The sequence below is a fragment of the Loxodonta africana genome, chromosome 9 (assembly GCF_030014295.1).
Source record: "Loxodonta africana isolate mLoxAfr1 chromosome 9, mLoxAfr1.hap2, whole genome shotgun sequence".
Taxonomy (NCBI): Eukaryota; Metazoa; Chordata; class Mammalia; order Proboscidea; family Elephantidae; genus Loxodonta; species Loxodonta africana.
In genome coordinates this window covers 41,476,870-41,486,750 of record NC_087350.1, presented here as the reverse complement: position 1 = coordinate 41,486,750, position 9,881 = coordinate 41,476,870, and positions in this window count along the sequence as shown.

Sequence of the window (9,881 nt, the reverse complement as noted above, 5' to 3'; positions counted from 1 at the left end):
CCCCAACTCTCTGCTTGCTTCCGTTTCTTTTTATCTCTTGAGAGATAAAAGGTGGTACAGGCCACACCCCAGGGAAACTTCCTTTACATTGGATCAGGATGTGACCTGGTAAGGGTGTTACAATCCCACCTAATCCTCTTTAACATAAAATTACAATAAAAAAATGGAGGACAACCACAGAATACAGGGAATCATTCCCTAACCAAGTTGATACACATATTTTTTGGGGGACATAATTCAATCCATGACATACATCTTAAATGTACTGTGAGAGAGCTGCATAAAAAACAAGACAGAACAAAACAAAACAAAAACCCTGTAAGGAGTAGCTTTTCAATCTGCGGAATCATTAATAATTTCACTTTCTTGTGGGCTTTGATTGTTTATTGGTACCGTGTGTAAAGCTTCGGCGTTTTTCGAGCTGAAAGAGCTGAAGAAAAAATTCAAGTCTCGAGTTGCAATAGTGAAGGATTCCATGAGGAAAATATTAAACGATGCAGGAAGCATCAAAAGATGGAAGGAATACACAGAGTCATTATACCAAAAAGAATTAGTCGATATTCAACCATTTCAACAGGTGGCATATGATCAGGAACCCATGGTACTGAAGGAAGAATTCCAAGCTGCTCTGAAGGCACTGGCAAAAAACAAGGCTCCAGGAATTGATGGAGTATCAAATTGAGATGTTTCAACAAACAGATGCAGCACTGGAGGTGCTCACTCATCTATGCCAAGAGATATGGAAGACAGCTTCCTGGCCAACTAACTAGAAGAGATCCATATTTATGCCTATTCCCAAGAAAGGTGATCCAACCAAATGTAGAAATTATAGAACAATATCATTAATATCACATGCAAGCAAAATTTTGCTGAAGGTCATTCAAAAATGGCTGCAGCAGTATATTGACAGGGAACTGCCAGAAACTGAGGCCGGTTTCAGAAGAGGACGTGGAACCAGGGATATCATTGCTGATGTCAGATGGATCCTGGATGAAAGCAGAGAATACCAGAAGGATGTTTACCTGTGTTTTATTGACTATGCAAAGGCATTCGACTGTGTGGATCATAACAAACTACGGATAACACTGCGAAGAATGGGAATTCCAGAATACTTAATTGTGCTCATGAGGAACCTTTACATAGATCAAGAGGCAGTTGTTCGGACAGAACAAGGGGATACTGATTGGTTTAAAGTCAGGAAAGGTGTGCGGCAGGGTTGTATTCTTTCACTATACCTATTTAATCTGTATGCTGAGCAAATAATACGAGAAGCTGGACTATATGAAGAAGAATGGGGCATCAGGATTGGAGGAAGACTCATTAACAACCTGCGTTACGCAGATTACGCAACCTGGCTTGCTGAAAGTGAAGAGGACTTGAAGCGCTTACTAATGAAGATCAAAGACCACACCCTTCAGTATGGATTGCACCTCAACATAAAGAAAACAAAAATCCTCACAACTGTACCAATGAGCAACATCATGATAAACGGAGAAATGATTGAAGTTTCAAGGATTTCATTTTACTTGGATCCACAATCAACAGCCATGGAAGCAGCATTCAAGAAATCAAGAGACGCATTGCATTGGGTAAATCTGCTGCAAATGACCTCTTCAAAGTGTTGAAGAGCAAAGATGTCACCCTGAAGACTAAGGTGCGCCTGACCCAAGCCATGGTATTTTCAATCACATTATATGCATGTGAAAGCTGAACAATGAATAAGGAAGACCAAAGAAGAGTTGATGCCTTCGAATTGTGGTGTTGGCGAAGAATATTGAATATACCATGGACTGCCAAAAGAACGAATAACTCTGTTTCGGAAGAAGTGCGGCCAGAATGCTCCTTAGAGGCAAGGATGGCGAGACTGCGTCTTACATACTTTGGACATGTTGTCAGGAGGGATCAGTCCCTGGAGAAGGACATCATGCTTGGCAGAGTACAGGGTCAGTGGAAAAGAGGAAGGCCCTCAAGGAGGTGGACTGACACAGTGGCTGCAACAATGAGCTCAAGCATAACAACGATTGTAAGGATGGCGCAGGACCAGGTGGTGTTTCGTTCTGTTGTGCATAGGGTCGCTATGAGTCGGAACTGACTCGACGGCACCTAACAACAACAACAACATGTGTAAAGCATCATGTTCTATCCCAAGATGAGGTACTTCACATAACTGGAGTTATTTTAAATGTCGAGGTTTTCATTTCTAAGCTCTGATACTTTTTACAATGTTAAACAATCTGTTTCCTGTTTTGAAGAGTACAGGCTCTGGAGGCAGACTACTTGGTTCCAAAATTCAGGACCTACAACTAACTCTGTGACCCTGAACAAGCCTCAGTTTCCTCTTCTGTATAATAAGTACAATACTTCAAAACTTTATTGTCACTATTAACTAAGACAATGCGTGGAAACACTTAGCATAATACCTTGCTTAATATAATTTAATTACTCTTATTTGTCACATGGTTTGAAGTAAAACAGATGGTAGAAAGCATGATCCCATTAATATTTAACAATATGTATAAAATATATTTTTTGTATTATTTTCATTTATTATATCATAAAAGCAATAAATGCCTATGTGCAGTGGAATGGGTTTCTCTTTATATATGGCCTTTCTGACCTTGGGTTTATAATTCTGTCAAAAAATAATTGGTTGGACCATGGCCTGCCCTCTGATTGGTTTATTTTACACGCTTTGCAGGGATTGGACAGTTTACCAACCAAAACCAAACCTGTTGCCATTGAGTCAATTCTGACTCATAGCAACTCTATAGACAGAGTGGAACTGTCCCATAGATTTTCTAAGGAGCGCTGGTGGATTCGAACTGCTGACCTTTTGATTAGCAGCTGTAGCACTTAAACACTACTACCCAATGGGGTTAAGTGACCTGGGTGGGTTGAGGGGAATGGTCACTTACTATGCAAATTAAGTAATTGTGGTCCCACAAGGGAATAGGTCAATTTGTGCTCTGGGCCATTCCTTGAAATTGAATATAAAGGGCCAATCCCACGTTTAGGGGGACCTAACTACCATCAAGAAGAAGAACCTGGAGCAAAGCATGTCCTTTTTACCCTGGGTCCCTGAGTTGAGAACCTCCTAAAAAAGCTGTAATACAGGTCAAGAGCTGTAAGACTAAAGATGGTGGGAGTTGGTGCAGCAGCATGAGTGGTGGAGACACCTGCAAGGCAGCTGCCGTGGCTTGCTAACCCAAGAGGAAGAGAGAGAAAGAGCACAAGTGAGCGAGCCGAGTGCCTTGGGACAGGAGGCTTGCTGGAAGAGTGGGGTACCTCTGGGCACTTGTTGAAGCAGCAGAAGACCTGCAACCCTTGCCCAAGCAGTTGAGACCAGTGTTGGTCTCAGCCAAGAAGAACCTGAGAGCCGTCCTGGTTGGAAGCTGTCCTGATTGACAAATTTTATCCTTTCTCCTGAGTTATATCCTGTTAATTCCAAGTTAATCCTGCTCCTAAATTGTAGCCTGTTACTTCCCCGATAAACCACATAATCGTGAGTATGGCCTGTGAGTTCTGTGTGGCCATTCCAATGAAATATCTACGGAACCCAGCAGAGAAAGAGAGAGTGCTGTGGGGAGGACAGCTGGTATCAGAAAGGGTGAACATTTGGAGAGTGGAAGTATGTCTAACCTCCACCTCATAGGAATCAACTTTGGGCTGATCCTGGTGATTTTCATCCTTCCTCTTGATCTTAGAGAAGCCCTGACACTAACTTATACAGTGGTACATACAAAAACAAATACAGTAGTACAGAAAAGTTTACATTAAAAGTAGAGTCTCATGCAACAGCATGGATGGACCTTGAAAACTTTTTGTTATCTGAAAGAAACAAAGGACCACAAATTGTACGCTTCCACTTACATGCAGTGTCCAGAATGGGCAAATCTATAGAGACAGAAAGGAGGTTAGTGGTTGACTAGGGGGGTTGAGGAGAGAAAGCTAGGAGGTGCAGAGTTATTTTTGGGTATGATGAAAATGTTCTAAAATTGATTAGGGTAATGGATGCCAAATTTTGTGAATATATTAAAAGTCACTGAACTGTAGTTGGCCCTCCATATCTGCTGGTTCCATATCCATGGATTCAACCAACCGAGGATCAAAAATATTCTGGAAAAAAAAGTTAGTTGTTGCTGATGTGTACTACGTAATTAGGCCTACTATGGTTGCTTCTGTACTAAACATGTATAGACTGTTTTCTTGTCATTAGTCCTTAATCAATACAGTATAACAACTATTTACATAGCATTTACATTGTATTAGTTATTATAAGTAATCTAGAGATGATTTAAAGTTTACTACAGGGTCGCTATGAGTTTTTTTTTTTTCCTTAGAGGATGGTTATATGCAAATATTATGCCATATTATATATGTGATTTAAGCATCCGCAGATTTTGTTATCCTCGGGGATCCCCGAACCAATCCCCTGAGGGTGCTGAGGGATAACTGTATATACTTTAAACTGGTAAACTGTTGTTGTTAGGTGCCGTCAAGTTGGTTCTGACTCATAGCAACCCTATGTACAACAGGAAGGTACATTGCTCGGTCCTGCACCATCCTCACAATCATTGTTATGCTTGAGCCCATTGTTGCAGCAATCCATCTTGTTGAGGGTCTTCCTCTTTTTCAATGACCCTCTACTTTACCAAGCATGATGTCCTTCTCCAGGGACCGATCCCTCCTGATAACATGTCCAAAGTATGTGAGACATAGGTCTCACTGAAACAGGCTGCTCAGCCATATCTTGAACAGTACCTGAGCCAATTCTTTTTTCCTTCTTTCTCTCCTTTCCCTCCCCTAGCCCATCCCTGCCTCCAAGTAAGATCCTGATGTTAGCTCCCCAAACGGTTAAGTGTTAACCAATGTTTCCTCTAAGACTGTGGAAAACAAGTGGTATTGATCTAAGCCTGTCAAATAAGATGAAGGATGGCGCCAGCTACCCCCTGAGCTGATGGGATAATGGCAAGAAAATATCAACATGTTTGAGATAGGACCACCAAAACCAAATAGAAGAAAGAGAGCGCACATTCCACAAGCCCCTAAAACTTATGGCCCCTTTTCCCTTAAAAACCCGAACCCCTCAGTAGTCTGGTGAGACAGATGACTTTAGGAGGAGATCATTCCCCTCTGTCTCCACATACAGGTATATCTAATAAAGCCCTTGCTACCCACCTCACCCCGTCTCAAGATTTGGCTATCTGTGGCAGGCAGCTCTAACTCGTGAAATTGCGGTAACCTCACCACCCTTGCTTCTAAGCAGCATTTTGGTTGTACTTCTTCCAAAACAGATTTGTTCGTTCTTTTGGCAGTCCATGGTATTTTCAATACTCTTCACCAACACCACAATTCAAAGGCATCAATTCTTCTTCAGTCTTCGTATTCATCTTCCAGCTCTCACTTGCATATGAGGTGATTGAAAACACCATAGGTCAGGCACATCTTAGTCTTCAAGGTGACATCTTTGTTTTGAATGCTTTAACAAGGTCTTTTGCAGCAGTTTTGCCCAATGCAATGCATCATTTGATTTCTTGACTGCTGCTTCCATGGGTATTGATTGTGGATCCAAGTAAAATGAAATCCTTGACAACTTCAATCTTTTCTCCATTTATCATGATACTGTTTACTGGTCCAGTTGTGAGGATTTTTGTTTTCTTTACATTGAGGTGTAATCCATACTGAAGGCTGTAGTATTTGATCTTCATCAGTAAGTGCTTCATGTCCTCTTCACATTCAGCAAGCAAGGTTTTGTCCTCTGCATAATGCAGGTTGTTAATGAGTCTTCCTTCAGTTCTGATGCCCTGGTCTTTTTCATACAGTCCAATTTCTTGGATTATTTGCTCAGTACACAGATTGAATAGGTATGGTGAAAGAATACTACCCTGACACACACTTTTCTTGACTTTAAATGTGTAAACTGTATGGTATGTTAATTATATCTAAACAACAACAACAACAACAAAAAACCAAAGCTGTTTAAAAATAAGGGTAAATTCTGCCACTCCACACCCAACCCCCAGGCCCACTCTTCATTAAGTTTTCTCTTTTAGTTCTGGTGGGGGTTCTTGAATTACTAACTTTGGACTGTATCTGTTGACTCATTTATACTACCTCAGCTCTGGCCTCTCCTCCTCCTGATAGTTTTTAGTTTTTTCCTTACTTATTTTCCTGTCTGAGTCTCTCTCTGTCTCTTCATATACACAACATACCATAAGAAAAAGTCTGAAAAGATGCAGGCACAGCAACATGTTAATAGTATGTATCTCTGTGTGGTAGAATGTGGGTAATTTTTTTTTCTTTTGTTTATCTGTATTTTGTAATTTTTCAGTAATGACTAAGTATTATATAATTGAATAGAACTAGATCAGATGTTAAGGATTTTAATGGAAATGTTTCAAATATTATTTTAAGTACTGGCCTTCCTTAATAGGCAGAACTCTTAGCATTTGCTGATAATAGTGATTTTCCAGGTCATACCTCCAGGCTAGGCCCACCCTACACAGCTTCCAAAGTGATTTTTCTAATACTAAAAAAATGATTGTGTCAACACAACGCTTAAAAGCTTTCAATTGCTCCTTATCATTCACTACAGAAAAATCCAGATTCTTGCTTATGACACAGAAGCCTTTCACAGCCCAACTCAACTTATTCTTTCTAGACTTAATTCTCAATGTTAGGTCCTGTGCTAGGGTTACAAAGACGAATGAGAAATAGATCTTTTAACCTTGAGAAGTTCACAGATCGTAAACTGGTAGCTGCTGCTCAGTAGCTGTAATGGTCTGATCATTGAGTGAAGCAGGAATCACCTTGGCATTTCAGAATCCAGGGTAACTGTGTCCCGTGAACAAAGAAAGGCTCATCATCTGTGGACTGTTTTGGCCAAAATGAGGAAGGCTAGAATTGATCCAGGAAGAGGAGATGGTTGTCAGGGAAATGAGCCATGAAGAATAGTAGTAGGAAGAGGACGGTCTGCTGACAGTAACACCACACCTATGTCTGCAGGTGGAGTAATGAATAATCATGACCTACATTGTATTTGTTTTCCATTTACATGGGCTTTTATGCAAAAATATCATCTCTTACTCATCTATTTTATTTAGCCCTCAAAACAACTCTGTAGACTTAGTGGTTTCCTCAATTCACAGACAAGGAATGAGAGTCAAAGAGATTAAATTACTGACTCAAGATTGCACAGTAATTTAAATCAGAGTCCCCTCTGTGTTCAAAATTCTATGATCTTCATGGATAAAACATCAGAGTTTGTTTCCTATTCTAAGAGCAAGGAAGCTGGAAAGAAGTGGGATACCCAGTTCTGGAGCTGGGCTTCTTCCTGGGCCACCACGAAGAAGCCTCTTGGATTTATCTGTGCTCCTTATAGAGATAACAATCACAGCAACAGATCGTTATTGTATTTACCTTGTGCCCTGCACTGTGCTAATGATATACATATATTATTGCATTTAATCCTCACAACACTATAAGGTAGCTGCTTTATTTGTCTCCATTGTGTAGATGAGGAAACTGAGGCTTAGACAGATAAGTGGCTTGGCCAAAGTCATATAACAAGTAAGTGGCAGAGCCGGGACTTGAACCCAGGTTAGCTTTATGGGAGAGCCATGATCTATTTCACTGAGCTTTACAACCTAGTGTGTCCCTTCCTCTGAGAGAAGTGTATTTTTTTTCCTTTGTTTATTAGTTTGTTTTTTTAATCAAGCATACCTGTTTCTAGAACTTGAACGTCACACACAGCTTTTCACAGAGTGCTGTATCCCTCTTAAAGAGCCCTGATGGCGCAGTGGTTAAGTGCTCGGCTGCTAACTGAAAGGTCAGCGGTTGGAACCTACCAGCTGCTCCGTGGGAGAAAGATGTGACAGTTTCCTTCTGCAAAGATTTACAGCCTTGGAAATCTGGGGGCGGTTCTACCCTGTCTTACAGGGTCCGTATGAGTTAGAATCGATTAGAAGGAAGTAGGTTTTTGGGTATCCCGCTTCCCTCTTAGGTTCAAAGCCATCCTGATTAAATGACAGGGTCTGTGGACGGTCTGTTCCAATGGTGATTTTCCTCATCTCATCAGGCACATTTCCTCAGTGCTTCACTATTACAAAGCCATTGCAGTTGTTTAAAAATCAGCTTATTATTTAACCTTATGCTTATTACTTAACCTTATGATTAAATTCTAGAAAATGAGAATTTTATAGTAGAAGGAACAGTAGAGTAGAAGGAACACCAAGTTAGATTCAAAAAACTTGATTTCCAGCCTTAATTTTGCCACCCCTTTTTAAACATTTTTTGAGGTGTCTATTTTCTTAATTTCCTAACTTTAAATTTTCAGTAACAGTTTCCCCTGTATTTCTCATAGAGTTATGTGAGTTTGCTTTGTAAACTGGAAACTGCACTGTGGAATCAGCTATTATTATTATTTTGCTTTCATTGTGCACACATTTGAACACATGGAAGATTCTAAGCCAGTTAGTTTAGTAGTAGTTCATTAAAACACCTGAATCCTCAAATCTTACTTTTTAAATGGACTTCTATGAAAACACTCAGGGTGCTGTTTAAGAATATTTTTTAAATTTCATTGATCTGAATCTGGAAAATTGAGGCCAACTTATCTCTCCTTCTCTTTTTTTATTTACAGGTTTTGATTTTTCAGTAGAATAAGGTAGGTTTTCTTTAAATGGCAGCAAGTGTAAAAGGTAGATGTTTAAGACATACTCAGGGAAATGACTCTGGAGCCCTTTTTCCCTCCCTTTCAGCACATGAAATGTAATTATGACAGGTAAGTATGATCTTTAGTTGATATGAGAGCTCTATTTTTTTTTTTTTTTAAATATTTTCTTTTCTCAGTCTTCCACACAATGCTTTACTTTCTAGTTTTAAATGGAATCTTCATTTCTTGCACAGATAACTTGAAGATGACATCTCTTTGGCCTTGGCCAGGTCATACAGGAGATGAATGAAATAGAGCTGACCACTAGCTTCCAAATGACAGAGGGGAGGAGGACTTCTTCATCTCAGGCCTTTTGTCCCTGAGGCCTAAATTCTTTCCTTCTCACTCTTCGACTCTCTCCTAATTCTCCTGGGTTAGGAGAGTTTTTCACATGTTGGGTTGGATCTGGATTTGGTGGTCATTGGTGTGGATGCAGCAGCTGTGAATGATCATGTCATTCAAGGAGTGAATAATCATGAAAGAGAAGAAGAATGTCACTGGTAGGAAAAAGCCCTATATGAAACCTCATTTATCATGTCAACTTTAATCTATTGCTCAAATAATTTTCTTGTTGGTATTTGAATGGTTTTCATTAGCTAACTACATAAACATACACATAAAGTGTGACATTTACTATAAAATGAAAACTAAGATCCTTAAAGACAAAGAGTGGAAGTATACTGGATCTCCCACTATCTGTCAGTTTGTGTGCTGTGATGGCTTGCATGTTGCTATGACGCTGGAAGCTATGCCACCGGTATGTCCCATACCAGCAGGGTCACCCATGATGAACAGGTTTCAGCAGAGCTTTCAGGCTAAGACAGACTAGGAAGAATGGACTGGTGACCTACTTCTGAGAACTAGCCAGTGAAAAGCCTATGGATTGCAACAGAATGTTGTCAGATACAGTGATGAAAGATGAGCCCCCTAGCTTAGAAACATTCCAAATACACAGTGGCCACAATAACGGACTTGAGCATATCAATGATCGTGAAGATGGCACAGGACTGGGTAACATTTTGCTTTCTTATACAGAAGGTCACCATGAGTTGGAGCTGACTCCACAGCAACTAACAACAACATACCTGGCCTCAGGGTGGGAGGCCTTTCTAAACACGTCACTCAAGTCACTCAAGACAGAAAAAGCTTGAAAGACAAAACATGAAAT